Raw genomic sequence first — 16,629 nt, 5'->3', positions numbered from 1 at the left:
CCGTAGCCACCTGAAGTGCTGGCTGCCACTGGCATCGGCTTCAGGGGCAAAGAGTGAGGCTATGCCATCAGTCTGAGGTCTGACTCCACTGTTTAGTGGGGCTTAGGGTTTGCAATGCATCTCCCTCCCCCCAAAGAAACACCAACATTGGGCTGGAGAGATGGCTCAGAGGTTAAGAGCACTGTCTTATTCTTCCAAAGGTCCTGAGTTCAATTCCCAGCAACCACATGGTGGCTCACAACCATCTATAATGTGATCTGATGCCCTCTTCTGGCATGCAGGTGTACATGCAGGCAGAGCACTCATATATAAATAAAAAAATATTGCTGGGCGGTAGTAGCGCACGTCTTTAATCCTGGCACTTGAGAGTCTGAGGCCAGCCTGGCCCACAAAGCAAGTCCAGGACAGTCAAAGCTATATAGAGAAGCCTTGTCTTGAAAAGCCAACAAAACAAAAGAAAGAAAGAAACGCCAACATCCGAACCCAGCTCTTTAGAAGGTAACAATATTTGGAGAGTAGGTTGGGCCCTGATTCTAATATTCCTGATATCCTGATACCGCCATGGATTCCAAGTGCGGAATTCTCATTTCTAGACAGTGCCTTGGAGAACTCAGTACATGACAGCACGGGGTCTCCAGCAGCAACTATCATGGCTCTGTGTCTGTAGTTTGCCGTGGTGGGGCTGGAAGGAAAACACACAGGCCTTCTTGGTTGCAGGAGGCCTGGGCCTCTGGAGGGACTGAGCAGGGTGCAAGCTGTATGAGCTTTTTTTGAATACGATCTTTTGCCTGCATGTACATGCCAAAAGAGGGCACCAGATCTCATGACAGATGGTTGTGAGCCACCATGTGGTTGCTGGGAATTGAACTCAGGACCTTTGGAAGAGCAGACAGTGCCCTTAACCTCTGAGCCATCTCTCCAGGCAGGTGTATGAGCTTTTGCTTTTCAGCCAGATGCTGTGAGGACTGTAGTTGTGTTGACAAAGGCAAGAAGGAGACCTGGGAGAGCTAGTCCTGAGGGCAGCTGACAGAACTGAGATGGATGCGATTTCCCTTCAGCTGGTCTCAGCTCCCAGCAACTCCCAGCAAGCACTCTATCCTGGGACCATACTTTCACCCTGAGCTCCAGTGTGAGAGGCGGGGGCAACTGAGGTAAAGCCAAAGAAGCTATGAGAGGTGCAGGGTGGAGAGGGACCTCCTTCCCCCCGACCGCCCTTCCCTCCCTGCCCTGCCCCCCCACCATGGGAGGCCACATTGTGGGCTGTGAACGAGTGGAGGGAGATGAAAGTTTTTGGAGCAGGGGAAGTAGAGTCACAGATCACTTTGAAAACTGGATTGTCTTTCAGCCTTTTGCTAGAGGGTAGGTCAGGTCATGATGAGCACCAGGCAACACTTCTGTCTGTATCCCTAACCTCTCTACCCCACACAAGCTGGGGAGCCAGGCTGCCGGAATCAGATGGGCAGCCCACACTCACTCAGTGCCAGACCCAGGATTTTGTACTTACTCCCCTGTCCCCGGATCTCTGAGGACGTTCAGCTTCATGGTGGAAACAAAAACCCACCAAGATCACACTGCACCTGTTCGTACTCCACCCACCTGTGACCTTCCAGAAGCCACCTTTGTTCGTTTGGGTGGTTAATTACAGGAAAATAGTCAACAGCCCTGAAGACCAGCTAAGCACCCCAACTGTGGGTGGGGTTCACCAGTCACCATCCCCCAGGCTCCGAGCCTGGAAGGTCCCCAAACCAGCTTCTCCTAAGAGCCCTTAGGGCCTTCCCTCCACCGATTATGCCCTCTTATGTGGCCCTCCGTGCCCTTCCCCGACTGACCGTGACATTGTCTTTCCCCTTCCCAAAGCTCCTTCACATCAGGCCTTCATCTGACCTTTCACCTCTACTTCCACCGGTGCTGCGATTAGCAAATACGATGCCAGAGCTGTGCAAGCCCCATGCTGCCCTTCTGTGTGGGGAGCAGGAGGTCAGCCAGGCTTCCCAGAGGAGGTGACACCTGATGAACCCACTGGACGAGTGGTCTGTTGGCCAGAGGATAATTTTTACATGACTGTCACTTTGTCACTGCTGCTCTTAGGTTATACAAGGGATAGAAAATTGGAAGTCATGACTGCTAGTGGCCTCATTGCTTCTGACCAACCTGAGTGACAGAGGCTGTTTGGCTTGCAGGAAGAGATTATAATTAGAGTGGCATCAAGAGTTATATGAGTACACACACACACACACACACACACACATATACACATATATATGATAGACAACAATTATATGAGAGTAGATAGATAAATAGATACATACATAGATAGATGATAGATACATCATACGTGTGTGTGTGTGTGTGTGTGTGTGTAGAGGCCAGAGGACAATCTCGGGTGTCATTCCTCAGGAGCTGGTTTTCTGAGACAGCATCTCTCACTGGGCCTGTAGCACACTGATTAGGTTAGCCTGGCTGACCACAATCCCCAAGGATCTTTGAATTTCCCTCCACAGTGCTGAGAGGATAGGCACAGGCCATCACTATTGCCTTTGTCCCCATGTGGGTTCAAGGGATTGAGGCCAGGTTCTCACACTAGCAAGGTAAGCTCTCGACCAACTGGACTCTCTCCGCAACCCCAAGCCCATACATTAATCATATGGAAACTACTGGACCGCACAGCATCTTCCGAGACAGTGGTCTGTATCTGCCTCCACACCGTCATGGATCTGGGGCTGGAGTTAAAGCTTCTGTCCCTCCACTCAGGTCTTTCCTAGGTAGCAGACAGGCTCAGCAAGGCCTGAGCCTGAACCTGTCTTACCACATTTGACCTCAGTACATTGGTCTCATCACTCACCTCTGATTCTGGGGTTGTTAAAAAGATGCCCTGAGGCCAGGTATGTGAAGCCCTGTGCCACCTACAGAGGGTAAGAGATAAACACGGTTCCCTCTTCCCCTGGCCTGCTTTCAAAGCTGGGCTGTCTTGACTCGGAAGGACACAGCATGGCACCTGGTACCCAGATGGAGTTGAAATGGCACCTTCAGGACTGACTGATCTGACCCCTGGGGAGACAACCACCCAAAGGACCCAGCGGACCACTAATCCTATTTTGAAGCCTCTGCTTCCTCAATTGCAGGCAAAGTAGGATGCTGAGCTCTCCTGGCCCCTCTCCTCCCAGGAGGTTGTAAATCCTGCCAACTGCTGATCAGATAAGGAACGTTTTCTTGTGAAGTGTTCGCATTCTCTTAGACAGTAAAGGCAACCCTTTGGCCCCCTCATCTCATTTCATGATAAAGTCAGGCCTCAGTGTGGGCAGATAAGAGATCACAGAAACAGCTGTTGGAAGGCAGCAGATAACCGGGCATCTCGGATAGAAGAGCTTCAAACGAAGGGGTTGGACTCAGCATAAAATCCTAGCTCCATTACGGCCCCCCCTCCCCCCAACTAACTTCCTTAGCAACACAAATCTGATTTGGGCACCAAAGGAGAAAATTAAAACCAGGCGCCAACATGAAAGGCCGTGTTCTGTTGGGTTCGTGTTTTTGTATGTGAGGGTGTTTTCACAACAACAATACAAAAGTATTCCGGAGAGGGATGCTACTTTCAACAAGGTGAAGCAGTTCAGGGACCCATTGTTCCCAGCAGCCAATATTGTCATTGAACGGCTCCGGGAATATTTTGCTGAGGGGCATAAAGTTTCCAAGGGAGAAGAGGCCTGGAATGGATTCTTTCTTACTTCGTTCCTCCCTCCCTCTGTCCCTCCCTCCCTCTGTCCCTCCCTCCCTCCCTCTGTCCCTCCCTCCCTCTGTCCCTCCCTCTGTCCCTCCCTCCCTCTGTTCCTCTGTCCCTCCCTCCCTCTGTCCCTCCCTTCCTCTGTCCCTCCCTCCCTCTGTCCCTCCCTCCCTCTGTTCCTCTGTCCCTCCCTCCCTCTGTCCCTCCCTCCCTCTGTTCCTCTGTCCCTCCCTCCCTCTGTCCCTCCCTCCCTCTGTTCCTCTGTCCCTCCCTCCCTCTGTCCCTCCCTCCCTCTGTTCCTCTGTCCCTCCCTCCCTCTGTTCCTCTGTCCCTCCCTCCCTCTGTCCCTCCCTCACTCTGTCCCTCCCACCCTCCATCCCTCTGTCCCTCTTTTTCTCCCTTCTTCCCTTCTTCCTTCTCTCCCTCCTTCTTTCCCTCCCTTCCTCCCTTCTTCCCTACTTCTCTTAGTTCTCTTTTTGGGCTTTACATAACCTCCAACTCACTACTTAGCCAAGGATAACCCTTAACTTCTGATCCTCCTGCCTCCACCTTCCCAATGCTGGGATTACAAGTGTATGCCAATGCTGGCTTATACACTGCCGGAGACTGAACTTGGGGCTTCCCACGTGCCAGGCAAGCACTGTGTCAACTGCTGACCCACATCTCCAGCCCTGAGGCCTGGGATTCTATGAGCAAGGGTAATCTTGTTTGGCACTCCATCCCCAGTCATTAGCACACATACGCCATATAGCAGATGCTCACCCAGAATTTGTCTAGTAAGTGAATTGACCCATATCCTCAAACATACCTGTGGTGGTTTGAACAAGAGTGGCCCCCACAGGAGCCCTCAGGGCTGGAGATGTGTAAACAGATCACTGTGAGTTCGAGGCCAGCCTGGTCTACAAAGTGAGTCCAGGACAGCCAAGACTACACAGAGAAACCTGTCTCAAAAAACAACAACAACAACAACAAAAACAAACAAACAAACAACAACAACAACAAAAACAAACAAACAACAACAACACAGAACAAAAATTTAATATCAAGTGTAAAAAAAATTCCTGCATCCATTGAGTTGAAGGTACATTGACAATTGGACCTCAGATACAGTGGTGATGGCATTATTACTGTCACAAGACTGCAGTGTGTCAGATAATGAAAATGAGAATAATGGAAGGCTTAAACTATAACCTTCTTATGCCCTTGACTATCAGGATGCCTGATATGGAGGCAGTAGATAAGGTAATAGAAGTGGGTGAAGACTGAAAAGAACTGCAGTATTAATCTAAATTAACAATTTCAGTTCAAGTGATGGAGCCTTTTGCGTTTGCATATACAGATGCTTTAACACTTAAAAGACCCAACTTTTAAATAGAACAAACACATTACAACCAGCAGATTGTTAACTCAAAGGCTTGAATGTAAAGGTTTACACTGGAAAACTTGGAGAAGAAAAATGAAAGAAGAGAAAAATCTTTACAAGCTCAAGACAAAAAAAAAAAAAAAAAAAAAAAAAAAAACATGTCTTAGACAGGATGAGAGACTATCAACTAGAAAGAACAGATGATTAATTTGACTTCATTAGACTAAAACCACTTCCTGCATTAAAAATTAAAATTACCACTAGTGCTCACTTAAAATAAGTGGATTTCATGGAATATAAATTATGACTCAATAAAGCTGTTACAAATTTTAAAATAAGAATAAAATGATACTATTAAAAGTTAGCTTACTGTTTAAGCAAATTAGAGAAGTGAAGACTATAGGAGGACTTGTGAATTCCAAACACAGTGAGAATGCTTCTGAGCCATGCATTCCACTACGCAATAATAAAGAAAAAAAAATTTAAAAAAATAAGCAAAAGCCGGGCGTGGTGGCGTACGCCTTTAATCCCAGCACTTGGGAGGCAGAGGCAGAGGCAGGTGGACCTCTGTGAGTTCGAGGTCAGCCTGGTCTACAAAGCGAGTCTAGGACAGTCAAGGCTACACAGAGAAATCCTGTCTTGAAAAACCAAAAACAAAAAAAAAAAAAAAAAAAAAAAAGAACAAGCAATATTTGAACAAAGGAAGCCAAATGACCAGCCAATAAAGATTAAATGCCACTGCAGACCCATAGAAATAGCTAATGTTCTGACGATGTCGAGTGCAGACAGTGTATGGAGTAGCTGGTTCGCCTATGCATTGCTGGTGGAGTGTAGAAAGGAACAATCCACTTTGGAAAGTCCCTAGCAACTTATACCTGATGTGTCACGACTGCTCCAGTGGAGTTTGTGTGACAAATGTTACTGCATAACCCAAGGCGATGACCCCTGCCCAGGGAGAGCCTCCTGGAAAGGGTCTGATGTTCCTGCCAGGAGTAACTGATTGCAGCCTTATTACTCACTGTGTTGGTATATTCTGTCTTTGTTTTTTCTCCTAACCTACTCTCATATCAGAACTTTTCAAACATGACTATGTTGCTATGAAACGCCCTAACTTGGGACTGCAGCCAAGGGTCATTCAGGCCTGGAGTTTACCACCAAGTTCCGCCACACTTGTCAAAACAAACATGGCTAAGAATTAATCATCAGTTGACAATTTATATTATGATTTACAAATAAAGCGTTTAAGAAAGCCCCAGATAGTGACACTCAGATTTAAAAAAAAAAAAAAAAAAAGAACTAAGAAAAAACTGTCTTGGCACACAAATGTTTGACATAATGAAAGAACATTGACCTTTGATAAAGAGGGCACATGTGCACTGATACCAAGCTAATGACTCAAGAATGATGACAATGTTGTTACTTTGCATCCTGTATTTTGTACTGTGTATGTACAGTGATTGTTTCATTGACTTCCTTGAATGAAAAAAAAATGTAACCACAAAAATATTCCCTGTTTCAAAAATGTGCATAAAAATCTAGCTTGCTTGCCTGCAAAATACACTCAGATTCAAACCCTACCTCTGGGTTTGTCTCTGTTTGGCACTCGCCTATCTTTGTCCACAGACGCTTCGAGAACTCCCCTTCCCAAGGGCCTATACCCCACTGAGATGGTCCGTGGCACTGATGTAGCTTTCCCTATTCCACTCTTAGGCTTTTCCCAAAGAGAAATGGAAACATAAAGCTTTACAATGACACACACTGGGATGCGGGTGCATCTGTCTGCTTGCCGTTACTGTGACAAATGCCTGGAATGAACCACTAGCAAAGCAAAAAGGCTTATCTGGGCTAAGAATGGGAGGTTCCAGCTGATTGTTCTGGAGCCCCATGGCAAGCAGTCCAACATGGTGGGGACCCGTGATGACATAAAACTGCTCACCTCCTGGAGGCCAGGAGAGAAGAGAGAGAAATGAGGGAACCAGAGTCCCACAGTCCCCTTCGTGGCCATGTCTCCAAAGACCCAAACCTGTGGCCACTCTGCCCATCTCTTAAATCATCTGCTTCCTAGCAGCGTCACACTGAATGCCAGGGAAAAAAGGGGGGAAACTGAGGCAGGGAAAAGCTTTACTCTGATGACAGAGCAGGCCAGGGAACCCCTCTGCATCCTGAAGAGAGATACCAGGGTCCCAGGGAAAGGAATGAGGGTGGTTTGCAGTTGGAGGATTCTAGTGTGAAAGCACGGGTGGAGTGTTGGAGAAAGAATGTGTTAACAGATCTCAGGTTCAATGTGCATGGTGCAGTGACGAAGTAAGAAATATATATCAAGGCTGGGCCGTGGTGGCGCACACCTTTAATCCCAGCAGTTGGGAGGCAGAGGCAGGCGGGCCGCTGTGAGTTCGAGGCTAGCCTGGTCTACAAAGTGAGCCCAGGACAGTCAAGACTACACAGAGAGACCTTGTCTCAAGAAAAAGAAAGAAAGAAAGAAAGAAAGAAAGAAAGAAAGAAAGAAAGAAAGAAAGAAAAAAAGAAAGAAAAAGAAATATATCAGATGTCCACATGTGGCTCCAAGGGCCCTTGAGATCTCCGGAGTGAGAACCTTTTGTATGCTAATGAGATGGCTGGGGAAGGGCCCCTCCAGATAGAACAGGGTTCAAGTTCACAAGAGCTTTGTTTGGTTGAATACCAGGAGATTCCTGGAGAGTGGCCTAGAGGAGGCAGGGAACTTGGTCCTGTGGGAAGGAGTAAGCTTTGTCACAGGTGGGAGCAGTCTTGGTGGGCTTTACCCTTGGGGCACCCCATGAATACCTTGTGACAGACTGAGTGAAGCCATCCTGGGTCTGGAATTCAGAAAGCAGACCTGGGAACCCCACCTGGACTATTGTCTTTCTAATTGACCCTCACCGGGAGAAGGAACCGGTCCTTCCCACGTGACTGAGGGAGTTGGGGAAGAGAGAATAACAAAGTCGGCTGCAGAGAGAGCGTGTTGGGGCAGCGGACAAGCTGGATCAGCACGCACGCCAGAGAGACACCTAAGGATCCATCCTGTGGAACGGCTACTGGAAGGTTCACTCTTTTGTCCCTTTAACCTTTTTTCTTCTTGTATAAGCTAGTTGGGTTGCATAATAAAGTTTAATTGCTAAGAAACAGAGTCAACATCTGGCATCCAACGTGGGGCCCGATGGGTTCCACAGTCCCTAAGGGTATGGAGGAAGAGTCAGTATTCGAAGGTATAGAAATGCTGTTTCAGGGTATCAGCAAAGTTGCAACTGCTGTTGCAAAACTTTTTCCTGCATTATACTTAGAGGGAATTCTCTGTTTTTTCATTGTCCTTTTATTACAATATTTCATTTTTAGAAGGATTAGAAGAAAGGCTAATGACATAGAAAAGCCGGAAGGGGCAGTAAGTTCTATCCTTTTGGAAAAGATTGCAGATTTGACTGGACAGATAAAAAGGCTGAGGAAAGAAAATGAAGGGATGGGAAAGCAGAAAGAATTTTTGGTAATTGATAATGATGAAGGACAGGAAATAGAGAGACCGGAAAGCCAGAAAAAACCAGAAGAGTCAATAAGCTCTATCCTTTGGAAAAAAATTACTGACTTGACTGAACAAATGGGCAAAATACAGAAAAAACTGGAAGGGCTCGAAAAACAGAAGGCACCTGTGGTTAAAAAGGATGGAGAAGGTCAGAAACCAGAGACAAAAGAAGCCAGACCGACCAAAAGGTCTTTAAAAGTAAATGTCCCAGTGGAGGATACCTCCACAGTCGCCCAGACACCTTCAGCTTTTCCAGTCACTGTAAGACATGTGCCTGAGCAAAATGGTGCTGAGGGTTATGATGAAATGGCCTGGTGTCCTGTAGACATGATGGATTTAAAACATTTTAAGGAATCCGTCGTCAAATATGGTATGCACTCTACATTCGTTAAGCAAATGTTAAATAGCTGGGCCACACAAAATAGACTTGTTCCCCAAGATTGGAAAAATTTAGTTTCAGCGGTATTGGAAACAGCACAACAGTTACAGTGGTTATCATGGTGGCGAACAGAGGCTATAAAAATAGAACAGAAAAATACGACACAGGGAATAAATATTAATAGAGATCAATTGCTTGGTGAAGGACAACATACTAACATTAGAGAACAAATTCAAGCTAAAGATAGGGTGATTGAACAATGTTGTAAGGCAGCCTTGAGAGCTTGGGAGCTGGTAGAGGAACCTGGGAAAACAACTATTCCCTTTACTAAAGTGTTCCAAGGACCCTTGGAGCCCTTTACAGAATTCTTGCAGAGGTTAGGATCTGCTATGGATAAGGTGATGCCAGATTCTGACAACAAACAGGCATTAAAACTTATCATGGCTTATGAGAATGCAAATGCTGACTGTAAGAGGGTGCTTAGACCATTAAAGGAAAGAGGCGCTCCACTAGATGACTGGGTAAAGGAGACAGTTAATATCAACTCTCAGGAATATCAAAATAATATTCTGGGACAAGCTTTAGCCAGAGAGCCCAGATATCCTAATACTCGGTGCTTCAATTGTGGTAAAATTGGTCATGTACAAAGAAACTGTAGAGGTAGAAGGCGCAATAACCCAGGAGAAAACGTAACTCGTAGAGAGAACAAGGAGGTTCTGGTTATGATGGTAATGAGGTGCCAAGACTCCCAGGGTACTGTAGTCGCTGTGGGAAAGGGAAACATTGGTCTCGAGATTGTCAGTCTAAGAGAGATGTGCAGGGGAAACGGCAGGAGGGGGCCATCAGCTCGGGCCCCCATAAACAATGCCAGCCGAATTCCTTTGGCCAGTCAGGAAGTGACAAACCCGCAAGAAAACGGGAACTGAGTGTTAGTGATCTAATGCATGCTACTGAAGACAGTATAGCCTTGGATCTGGCTTCAAATATGTCTCTTACCCTATCTCCCCAGGTTGAATGTTACAAATTAAATACTGGTGTTTTCGGACCTTTGCCTTCAGGCACAGTAGGAATGGTTCTGGGAAAAAGTGGGCTGACTTCTCATGGTTTTATTGTGCATCCCGGTATTATAGATGGAGATTCTAAAGAGGAAATAAAAATCATGGCATGAGTGAAAAAGGAGATGAAAATCAATGCCGGAGATAGAATTGCTCAACTCCTACTGTTTCCTTACATTGAGGACAAAGCCACTCCAGTGGAAAGGACTGGTGCATTTGGAAGCACAAGGACCCGGGTGTTCTGGCAAACAGTAAATAATGATCAGAGACCTAAGTTAATTGTACAATTGAATGGTGTTAAAATAGAAGGCTTGGTAGACAGCAGAGCCGATGTCTCCATCATTTGCCAGAAGTGTTGGAACCAAAATTGGCCACTTAAGAAGGTTTATACAAAAATTGTAGAATTTGGTAAGCTATCTCAAATAAAACAAAGTGTACAGTGGCTTGAGTGTGTGAGACCAGATGGGCAGATAGGGAGGCTGAAACCCTATGTGGCTGACATTCCCCTAAATCTATGGGGAAGAGACCTCTTACAGCAATGGGGTACTCGGGCAGCGGACAAGCTGGATCAGCACGCACGCCAGAGAGACACCTAAGGATCCATCCCGTGGAACGGCTACCGGAAGGTTCACTCTTTTGTCCCTTTAACCTTTTTCCTTCTTGTATAAGGTAGTTGGGTTGCATAATAAAGTTTAATTGCTAAGAAACAGAGTCAACATGGTCCCTTCCCAGTACCTGGCTCTGGGTGTCTCGTCCATCTGCCCATTCACTTGTATCTGGTGTTACAACCTTTATGACACACCGCTGAAAGGCTTTCCTGAGGTCTGTGGGCTCCTTCAGCAAAGTAATCAGATCAGATCAGCTCGAACCTCATTATAGCTGGCTGGTCAGAATCACAGTTGAACCACCTGGGGCTTGTGATTGGCATCAGGAGAAGAACGGTCTCTGGGGACCAAACCTTCCAGTTGTGGTAACGGGACATTCACTACCTGAGTAGCCTGTGTCAGAGTTGGGTTACAGGATGCCCAGCTGGTGTCTGCTGGGGAAGCCACACACATAAACAAACATCTGATGCCAACAAACAGTGCTCTGAGAGGTGGTGGCAGGAGAAGCTTGTCTCTGCCTCTATGGGCAAGTTAAATGCAAAGATTTCTTTCTTTTTTTCAAGAAAAGAGAAGCATGTGTAGTGACTGGGGAACCGGGATCCAGGAGCCAGACTCATCTTCTGCTCCAGCCAGCATGAGCCGCTGTACAGCTCTGTGGTCAGTCAAATCCTGGGAGATGCATAGGTGTGGTGGGGGTGGAGAGGACATTGATACCAACTCACCCTTCAGGACATGCCTACTTCTTTAGGTCACCTCCTATCTCCCTATCACTGGACACCTTCTCCAGCACTGACAGTAACCCTGGGACAGGGTGGCCAGGAGGATGCCCCCAGCTTCCTGCCCTATTGTGAGACAATTATAAAAAACATGCCAAAAGAGCCCTAAGAGCAATGGTTCTAAGCTGTGGGTCGCAACCCCTTTAGGGACCAGTCACATATCAGATAGTTATCTTTTGATGCATAACAGTAGAAAAACTACAATTCTGAAATATCAATGAAATAATTTTATGGTCGGGGGTCACCACAACATGAGCAAGGGTATTACATGGTTGCAACATCAGGAAGGTCGATGAGGGTCTCAGGGATCTGGGCTCCTCAGATCACCATGGTAACCTGACCACTCTCTCTTGGCCTACCAACCAGCTCAACATGGGCTTTTTGTGGACTCGGCCACCAAAGGATGCTGATGAGATCCAAGGACAGCCAGGGTGGCTGCAGAGCTGTGCTGGCTTGCTCAGGGTGGGTTGAGGATTCTTGGCTCTGTGTACTAGAGGCTCCACCACCATACCGTGTGAGCCCACAGCCCCGGCTTAAGGGTAGGTTTAGAGGTAGGATTGGGGGTTAGAATTAAACAACAATAAAAATTTTAAAAATTTGAAGGAGGCACTCAGGGTGAGGCATCTCTTTTGAGGGCTTGCCCAGATGAGACTGGCCAGTAACTAACTGTATCTGTGGGGAATTATTAATTGACGTGGTAGGGCCCACTCTACCCTGAATAGCGCAGCTCCTGGGCAGGGGTCCAGGGTTATATAAGAGAGCTGGTTGAGCAGGAACCAGAGGGGAGCGGGGCAGTAGGCAGCATTGCTCCATTGTTTCTGCTTCAGCTCCTGGCCCGACTTCCCTCAGTGATGGACCGTGGCCTGGGAAGTGCGAGATGCAGGACACCCTTTCCGTCCTCAAGTTGTTTTCAGTTAGTGTTTATTGCAGTAACAGAGAAGCAAACTAAGACAATGCTGGTTTGTTTGTTTGTCTGTTTGTTTGTTTTTGAAGACAGGGTTTCTCTCTGTAGCCTTGGTTGTCCTGGACTCGGTTTTTGTTTTTTGTTTGTTTTTGTTTTGTAGACCAGCCTAGCCTTAAGTTCCTCTGCCTCCTTGAGTGCTAGGATTAAAAAGGCATGTGCCACCATGCCTGGCTGTTTTATTATGACGTTTCTCTTCTGGCTTCTACGTGCTGTCTTCTCCCTGTTACTCACATGGTCCTCTATGTGTGTCTATATTCAAAAAAATTTTATGTGCAGTTATGGATTGAGAAGAGGGCATAGCAGTGAGGTCCTTGCTGTGCTAGGTTTCAATTTAACTTCTCCTGCAGAACAGAACCACTGTGCAAGCCTGAGGACCTGAATTTTATTTCTCAGAACTCATATAACACACTGGGTGTGGAGGCACTGCCAGGCAGAGACAAGTGTGTGTGGTGTGGTGGGGGTTGGCTCACTGGGACAGCTTGTCTAGCTAAAGGGGTGAGCTCCAGGTTTAGGGAAAGACCCTGTGTTGGCCTCTTTCCTCTTGTTCACTCAAATGTTGATTTCTCCGCCCCACTCTCTGGATCAATCCCGACATTGCATTGTGATGTTTATTCTAAGTATCTCCAGTTTCAAGTTTGTGTAAACATGTCACCACTTGTTCTCTGTGTTGTCAATAAAAACAAACTAGCCAATGCTGAGCAAAAACAGAGAATAGGGTGGGACATCCTGGTCCAGTGAGGGGAGGAGAAAAAGAAGGAAGGAGAGGAGAAACATTGAGAGAAATTAGCCAGGCCTAGGAGGTGATTTAAAAGCAAGTGTAATGTGGGGAATCTGAATGAGAAGAAACCGAACTAGCACAGAGATTTAGGATGGAGTAATTATTGCACAGCACTGTGCTATAGGCTAATTAAATAGACTCTGGTCTCTGTGTGTGGTTATTTGAGTATAAAGGTAGTTAAGGAGTAACCACAGTTTTCACTAAAGTAACAACGCAATATTAATTAATAATTATTCAACACCCTGTCTCAAAAACTCAGGCAGGGAAGTGATTAGGAAAGACATCCCAATGGCAACCTCTGGCCTAAACACACACACACACACACACACACACACACACACCAGAAAAAAAAGAAAGACACGATCGTAGTGCATTAGATTTGCCCTAACACCCTAACTTAGACCCCATCTCCAAATAGCCACAATCTAAGAGTCAGATTCTGAGCTATGAATTGAGGTAGCATGGCACTCATCATGGCTCTTCTATTTCATATAGGCAGGCTATTAATTTGGTATGGGTACCAATCAAAGGCAGAAAGGCTGGCCTTAGCCATCCTGGGGATGGGACAGGGCTCTCTCAGCAGACACTTTCTTCTAAGCATGCCCTTCCCTGCTTCTAATGCCAGGGGCATGCTGGCCATCTGTCGCTCAGACCTGCCTGTGAACTTAAGCCCCAGTGAGGTTTTAAAGTTTAAATCCCCTTGCAGAATATTAATTCTACCCGCCTCTTTCCTATCCCAGATCCCAAAGGAGTTGGTGGTAATTGAGACCCAGCCATGCAGTCCTCTCGCAGGCCAGCTTGGGTCCCCAAAGTGTAGGTGCTGTGGAGGGCTTTTATTTGCATTTTAATGGCTTCCAACTCCAGAGCGGTCCCCCTGAGCCCCAGAGCACCTGCCGCTGCCTGACACAAAGCTCTGTTTGTGTCCCCTTGGCTGTGAGGAAACGGCTAACCCTGCGCCACCTCATCCACCGACAGGCCACAAAAAGCCCAAACATGAGGTGCGGATCAAAACAGGCCAGGCTGCGGTTCTGCCAAGTCAAACAGAAAGGAAACAAGCCCAAGCCTGCAGAGAAACCAGATTCCCCTGGAATGGCTGCTCCCTGCCGTGCCTGGAAGGCCAGCTCCAATAAAGCAGCTCGGAAAGGCCCAAAGGACCCCCATGGCCCTCATCTTGATGGAGGTGCCAATAAAATTCTCAGAACATCCAGGCTGCAGGCCCTGTAGGTACTGCCCGGACGTAAACCAGCTATGAGCAGCTGGGGAGTGGGTGGGAAGAGGCCTGCTCCACACAAGGCCCACCAGCCAGCAGCCCACAGGCCAGAAAGTAACAGAGAAGCCATTAGGGAGAGGAAGGCTATGGTGGCTGGATGGGAGCAGAGTCTGTCACCTCTCCAGGCCTCTGCTCCAAAGCCAGGCCCAAGTTGTTAACTCCGTGAGAGCTTCAGGAAGGAGCAGTGGCCGCCAGCAAACACAGGTTTCTAGAGGAATCTAGGTGGGAAGTGGCCTCAGGAAACAACTGCAGACATAGGGGTTGTAAACTCAACTTTAAGGGACTCAGCCTTGGAGACAAAGTGTGCTGGTGCACAGAGAAGGAAGACGTATGCGTGTATGTGGGTGCACGCCTGTGCACATGCTTGTGTGAGTATGTGTGTGTGTGTGTGTGTGTGTGTGTGGTGTGTATGTGTTTGCATAGATGTGACTCAGAATCCATAGTCACTAGGCATACAAGTCATGACTGTGTATGCCAGTTTTCATGTGTATGCAGCCGGCCCTCTTTAATTGTAGGAATGTGGAATTATCTGTAGATTCAGCTAAGTGCTGTCGTAGATATCTGAGAAACAATGTAGTGAGGCCTATCATATTTGCATCTGTGCATTCTCATGATTTCTTGAGCAAGATAGCTTATTTAGATAGCATTAAATTGCATGGGAGGGTATGCACAGGTGAAATACAAAAGTCATGTCATTTTACGTAAGGGACTTGAGACTCTGTGGATTTGACTCTCCAAGGAGGATTTTAGAGTCAATGCCTCTTGCACACCAAGGGGAAGTGTATGCAGCGGGCATAGGTTTTCACAGAAATAGGCTCCAACATTTCATGGTATTATACTAAAATATATCTTCATCAACTTCTGGGCAAAAATCAATTCAGATCTCTCAGTTTTGTTTTTTATAAGTTAGTCTGAAAAAAAACAAATGAATCCACCCCCAACACGTACACAAAGTTTTTTGGTTTTTTGTTTTTGGTTTTTTTTTTTTTTACAGAGACTTAAGGATCCCAGCTCAGGGCTGTGACATGAATTCCTTGAGGCAAACAGCAAGCTGGGATAAGATGCAGTCTGTCATCTGGGAAGGGAGCCAGGAGACTCTCTGGGTGAGTGTTAGTGAGAGGGCAAGCCATTTGTCCCCTGGACGTTGTGTGCCTTGGCTCTCAGAAGTGCCCACGGCTCATCTGTAGCTTCATGAGTAGCCTTTCACTTATGCAGACCAGTAGCCATAGGATGAGTCTAACAAGGGACAGCTCCTGAGACCAGCCCTAGGGCCCCAGGGGGAGGTGCCACAGACCTAGTAAGAGGTGAGTGAAGCCCCTGTGATATGCCCCCCTTTCTTTCAATGTGGCAAACTTGCGGCAGGCAGGGGTTAGTGCTGGAGGTCAGCTCCCAACACAGACACATCCATCACACCAGAAAAATCCATTTAAGCACTTTTGGGCCTGCCTAGGTGACAAAGTTCAGCTCCCGGTAAAGCTATGTTCCTGTCTCATAAGAGAAGGATTCAAGGTGACTTTCTATCTGGCCGTCTCATATCCACACGTGCAGGTTGAGAACCCTGACCTCTGCAGAAATGCTAAGGGACTAGAAAGGAACCAGGGAGCCTGTGGGCATTCTGCCCCAGTGGACCACAGTGGAGCCCACTTAAGGAGAGGAAGTTGCCTCCAGGCTTCTCTGCGTGTCCAGCGTGCGAACCCACGTGTGCCCACGGCAAGCTCAGTAAGGGCTTGCTGAAAGGAAGGTGCTGGCTGCCTGGAGAAAGAAGAGGAGCCTTCTATACTCTTTCTCAGCTGACTGAGCATGCTCACAGGCACAGGCCCCTCCTCCTCAGAGCCAGAAAGGCAGATGAGGGTCCAGTCACCACTAGCTCATCTGCCTCTGTCCTCTAGAGGAAGATGCTAGATTTGAACCAGAGAAATGGAAGAATGAACCTGGCTGGACCAAGAAAGGCAGGCATTGGCAGGGTGCAGAAAAGTGGCTTCTGTGGCCAGGAGCGAAGACAGAGACACTCTTACAATGTGTTCTTTGCCAGGAAGGTTCTGTCAAACCTGCTGATGGAGGTGCTCAATGGGCTCAGGCATCCATCCTGGTGAAGTCCAAGTGACCAGCTCCCACACCCTGCACTCTGTAGACCATCCAGTAGGGGGCACTGTAGACCCCACATGGGCTACCTCAATACCTATTCAAGG

This window comes from Acomys russatus, chromosome 1 (assembly GCF_903995435.1).
Source record: "Acomys russatus chromosome 1, mAcoRus1.1, whole genome shotgun sequence".
Taxonomy (NCBI): domain Eukaryota; kingdom Metazoa; phylum Chordata; class Mammalia; order Rodentia; family Muridae; genus Acomys; species Acomys russatus.
The sequence above is the reverse complement of the archived record's forward strand: the minus strand, read 5'-3'. Positions refer to the sequence as shown.